General features: G+C 31.4%; 1 long non-coding RNA gene across 1 annotated transcript; it reads left to right on the plus strand.

Annotated features, from left to right (window-relative positions):
• The first annotated feature begins 1,610 nt into the window (after positions 1–1,610).
• LOC139491201 (uncharacterized) lies at positions 1,611–6,072 on the plus strand. The gene is made up of 3 exons (XR_011656484.1): positions 1,611–1,814; positions 4,931–4,997; positions 5,820–6,072. It is a non-coding gene; the product is annotated as an uncharacterized lncRNA (long non-coding RNA).
• Positions 6,073–6,328: the final 256 nt, after the last annotated feature.

Below are 6,328 nucleotides of genomic sequence, written 5' to 3' on the forward strand. Positions count from 1 at the left end.
TTTAATATACAAAACCGCCAAAAGTATAGCACGAAATATTTGAAATGACCTTATTCAAATATTATGGTCAGTTCTAACTCGACCAATGAAAAACATTTAACCTATTATATACTTTCAAACACGTGTAATTTTATAAACAAATACACGTGGTAATGTTTACATACCGGTGTACATAACTTTAATAAATATATCTAACTAAGATACTAAGGATAATTGGTTACTTTAACAAACGAGTAATAACTTATTAAGCTTAAATACAACACATTAAACTAAAACAACATAATAACAAACTCTACGAGACGTGAGCTGTGATGTTCTAGACAGTCAAACAATTTCTAATGATAAATTACACTAGTACCAGTCGTGTTGTTAATAGAAATATGAATACATTTGTCACATTCAGTGACATTAAAAAAAAACACACTTAATATTTAATTTCAAGCCGAGTGCTGTATCGACGAAGAAAGGGCACGGAATCATGAGATTCCTAGTCATTGTCGTTTGTGACATAGATGTTATAATGATTAACCAAACCTCAGTTGCATTTAACATTTGGTCAAAGAAATCTTGGTTTGATACCTATTATCAGCAACATCATCTAGTAATGACAAAGATGCAAATCGTGTGACATTTTTTTAATTTAGAGAAATATAAATTTTTCGCTACATTGAAGACCTGTTGGTGACCCTCTGCTGTTGTTTTTTATTTGGTCGGGTTGTTGTCTCTTTGACACATTCCCCATTTCCATTCTCAATTTTATTCACGGAGGTGCTGCTGAAATTTCTAACTGTACATACAATTTTGACACTGTAAAATTGAAAATTAATTCCTTGTCGTGCAGTTCAATCACAATCACTATATTACTTTCGTTGTTAATGTCCTGAAGCAACTACAGATGGCATGCAGTTTAAACTGTTTAGTTTCATGTATACTTGTCGTTCACTTGTTGTTGTTTTTTCATTCGAGCGTTCATGACACGTTAAATATGGAATAATGTTTCTAACACTCCAAGTGTCATCTTCATAAATACATGTAGTAAGGCAGACATTCTTTTTTATTAAGAAAAAGCATTCGTGATGGTAGTTATAATTACCTATAACAAACATTATTATTACTTATAAGACATAAATAAATTTTATCATAATAAAAATTGTCATTTTTCAATTTAAACGATGAGCAATATCATGTACCGAAAGGAATGATTAGAATAAAGTTATAACTGTTCTGGGTATATGCAATCAAGCAGGTATATGGAGGTCCATAGTGTTACAAAATCTTCTGTTTTCGTTGTAGGATTTCTTTTGGCACTATTTTTTGTAGCTATTTCATTGGATATCGTACAGACTGTTTTTCGTACAAATTGTTTCAAATAAATTTTCGCGAACCTGGTATTAGTCAAATGCATCTCCATACATTTAAATACTATTTGAACACAATTTTGATTTTTTGTTGCAGTAAAAAAAGTAACGCCAAAATATTTAATCTGAATCTATTTATAGAAACTTAATTATATATTTGTTAAGTTGTAATAAAAAAGTACAAACCGCATTTAATATTATGTGATTTACGTCATACTTGTGTGCGTTTTTAAAATATTTGTAAACAACAACATACATATAAATGGAAACATATTGCCACTATTAATCATAATACATTGTATTGTATCACCATATGATGTTACGCGAAGTGATTTTTCATCCTGGAATTTATTTATCAGACGGAAAATCCTGTTTATATGAGAACACGATTTACTATAAATTAGTTAGACAAACAATATACATTGACCCATACTTCATAAGGGAAGTATAATGAAGGTAAGTGCGACGTGATCATTTTTTATTATAAAAAAAATGCATTTTATCTTTTTTTTTAATTTCTGATACAAAACCAATACAAATAGGACAAGCATTTGTTGCATATCTGAAATGTTTGGCATTTTGGTTTGTGATGATAACTCTTGTTTTTATCAGCCAATATTTGACAAAACAGGTTTTAATAATATTGTAAGTTGTTATCAGGGAAATATATGACAGAAAATGTGTAGTAGTATTTTGATTTGCTATTAAGAATGTTAAAGGTAAAAACAATATTTTCGGTTAATTAGTGGACTCTTTATACATGTATGGACAAATGTCTTCATTGGCACGGTTAAATATTTGAAATATTTGTGATTTAGTTTTAATTGTGTTTTATACATTTCGTTTTTGTAACTTAACCTCGACAGAATGTTTATTTTATTACCTGTAATCATGAAAAACATGTATTGTATAAGATTTTCCCTTATATTAAATTGTTTAAAATTTCAAATCGATGGATGCAAAATGGGTGCTTCATTTATATATTCAGATACATGTATACATTTTTTTTTATATTTGCCAAAACATCCTTTTAACAAAAGTTAAACAAGGAGTTTGCAAACCATCACTGGACAGTGATATAATATTACGGTTTCCCCATTTGTAAAAATAATTCATTACTATGACAAACTAACTTTTTTAGATAATTAAAAATAGTTATATTCAAGGATACAATTATATATAACGAATTCATTATTTTACGTTAAAACGTGGAAGAGGTTCAACGAAAGAAAACAACACCAAAATTAATCAACTATCGTGTAATCTTAAAATACAAAGAAAAAGTGGTTTATTGAATAAGTGCCAAATAAATCTAAATGAAAAAGTTCGTATCGTACTTTACCTTTTTGAAATGTAAGTTTATTGACAACACTTAAAAAAGGGAAAACAATAATTGTCAAAATACCAAGATATACAACTGACATTGTTTAAAGCCTCGGTCACACCTTACCGGAAATCTCGAACGGACGCCTAACGGATAACTTTTTTTCAATCCGTTCATGTCCGTAAGACGTCCGTTCTTATCTGTAAAACGTCCATCCATATCTGTTGCATGTCCGTTAAGCGTACGTTTTATCCGTCGATGTCCGTTCAGTCCGGTGGAAAATTTTGAGCATGTTCAAAAGTTTGAACGGACGTCCAACGGATAAAATGTCCGTTGAACGTCCGTTAGGCGTCCGTTTTTTACGGTACTCGTCCGTTTCGTTTCCGTTTTGTATCCGTTACGTGTCCGTTATACATCCGTTGAAGGTCTGGAAGATAAATTCACCAACGGACTTCTACCGGACGCTTAACGGATAAAACGGATGTTGTACGAATGAGAAACTGACTTCTACCGGACGTATAACGAATGAAACGGACGATGAACGAAACGGATAAATGCCAATTTAAAATTTCGCGTCAGAAATGCCAGTTATTGGTATGTCAGATTTCTTAAACTTCATGAATTCATATTATTCATAATCGATCTTAGAGGAACTTAGGCACGTCTTCACAATCAAGCAGCTCTGTTTCAGGCCAGACACTGCCCTTTGGCGGCATTTTGTAGAACAAACCAAAACCAGTTACACAGAAACAAATTGAATATTTATACGATTTACATGTATTAATATTGTCGCCTTTAATTTTTCCGTATATCTTTTCATCCGTTTTATCCGTTACGCTTCCGTTATGTGTCCGTTCTATGTGGTACTCGTCCGTTGGATGTACGTTCGACATCCGTTCTGTCCGGTACGTTTCCGTTTCTCGTACAAATGTACGTTTCATATCCGGTGTGTGTCCGTTATGCATTCGTTACACGTCCGTTTTATTCGGTCAATGCATCAACGGACTCCCTACGGATATCAATTTTGTCAACGGACAACTTTTATTTTCATCCGTTAGGCGTCCGTTCGTGCTATCCGGTTAGGTGTGACCGAGGCTTACTTTACGATAAAGCATTTGCTTAAATGTTTGATATATTTGTTTCAAATATAAGAGGAAATAGATATACTACAATTGATTATAAAGAAGGAGATAAATGCCCGGTTTTGGATCACGAAAATAAAATGTCTGAAAAGTGTTTCAAAGTGGCACATAATGTTTGGAAATGAAAAGGGTCAAGAAATATAAATGAAAAACATACAGATTTTTATCTGATGACGTCACAATTAAGTCATAATAAGTACCATTTTACATAGACGCTACAAAATACAGAATTTATGCAGTTTTTCATCAATATTATATTGTGGAAACATCCTCCGAAGCCATGAAACAACAAAATAATTTCAAAAAAGCTTTATTATAATTTTTGACATAATCTCACCAAATATAAAGTTGTTTTGGCGTGTGCACATACTTTTCCAAACTAAAATATACTTAAAATTTGATGAAAAACATAGAAAATCAGGATTTTTTTCAAAATATGCAAATTTAGTCATAGTCTGTTGCCATGGTAACGCGTTCAATATGGAATCTGTTTTTATTTTCTGGATACCTTGCACAAATGTGCCTAAGTCTAGTTTGGACAAATCTATCAATATGCGTGATAACTTTTAATTTGCGGCAATATATTGGCCAAATAAGGGCCTTATTGCCCCTACTCCTTTGATAATGTTAAATACATCTAAAAATAGAATGCTCTCCATAAATTTTATCATGTTCATTACATCTAAAAAGAGAATGCTCTTCATAAATTTGATCATGTTTAAAACATCTAAAAATGGAATGCTCTCCATATACTTTTTGCAAATGTTCAAACATCTATTATTTTCTTTGATTATATAACAAATGTCTTTAAATTTAATTATTCAGTTGATTTTTTTATCCAACTTTACCTACAAAACACAGATCAAAATGAATCTTTTAGGGTACAAAACAAAAATTCAAACTGTGATTTTGAAAAAGGATTCTTGTACGATCACCAGTTTCTCGTTCGAGTATGTACTGTAGCATTTACAACAAAATTAAACAAAAATTTTTAACAGAAACGATATAGGCAATAAAACATCATTGAACTTACATTTAGAATGATAATAAAATCATACAATTAGTAATGCTTATCTTATGCATGAATATCCTTGTAATATTTTCAGATCGTCGATTTAAAAATTAAATACTTTTTTGGAGCAACTATTGTACAACTCCTGATCCTTTCGTGTGGTAAGTACACACAATCTTTTATGAAACATTCAATTGCAATTTTTGAAAGTTTTGGTCTACTAAAAAAAGAACTAATCGAAAGTGCAGTCTGAAAGTTTGCCAAAGTAAAGGACAAAAGACAACAAAGATGATAAGCAACAGTTCCAATTCATAAACAAATAAGATTACCCTCACCAGCAATCAGAAGATGACATCCGAACTTCTAACACCAGTTGCATCAATTAAAACATGCTGTTTTACTCAAGTTCAATTCGTTCCTACTCATTTACGTTTTAGTACGTAAAAATATAAACAATTCCAAACAATTGTTGTTATAATAATCTTTGTTTTAATTAAAAACTATTTTTCTTGTTTGTTTGCTTAATTCAAACATAAGATCTGTATTTTCAAAATAAAAGTAAAACGATTTTTAACATGTTCAGATACTCACAATTTAAAACGTTTTTAAACATATCTGACTTTTAAAGTTCGTTTATATATATATGAATGTTGCATTGTTGTTTGTTTTTTGTTGCACTTCTGTGTTCTGTTATTTCGTTGTTTTCCTCTTATAGTTGATGTGTTTCCCTATGTTTTAGTTTTTAGCCTGAATCGTTTTCTTTCAATCGATTTATGACTTTTGAACAGCAGTATACTACTGTTGCATTTATTTGAATTACCTTCACATTTCACGCAGCATGTGTGATCTACATGATTCTATACTTAAATCTAACAGACTATATTCAACCGGTATGAAATTGAAAAAAAAACATTAATAATTGCAGTAATTCATTATTTTGCAAGGCAAACTAAGTTTGTTAAACGTTCACTTTTTATATCTAGAAGAGAGGGGCGTGGAGGCACAACCACGACACAGCGACAAGGTATTCAGATGTCAAGGATATTGCAAACAACAAACTTCAGATTCAAATACTTTGTGTGACAATTGTTGCAGAAGACACTTTAAACAATACGACCTCGGAAGCTGTTATTTTAACGCATGCCATTGTTGGCATTGGTTAACTTGATGCACAATGAATACCAGTATAATTTATAATCACACCTGACATCAATTAAAAAAATCTTATTAAATGTATTTGTCGTTGACTCTTTAATAACCTATAACAATACCAGTACCAATCTGATCTTGTAATGTTATACATTATAGAAATACATAAAATTGAGAAAGGAAATGGTGAATATGTCAAAGCGACAACCACCCGACCATAGAGCAAACAACAGCCGAAGGCAACCAATGGGTCTTCAATGTAGCGAGAATTCCCGCACCCGTAGGTGTCCTTCAGCTGGCCCCTAAAATATGCATAATAGTACAGTGATAATGGACGTCATAC

Source organism: Mytilus edulis, chromosome 10 (assembly GCF_963676685.1).
Source record: "Mytilus edulis chromosome 10, xbMytEdul2.2, whole genome shotgun sequence".
Taxonomy (NCBI): domain Eukaryota; kingdom Metazoa; phylum Mollusca; class Bivalvia; order Mytilida; family Mytilidae; genus Mytilus; species Mytilus edulis.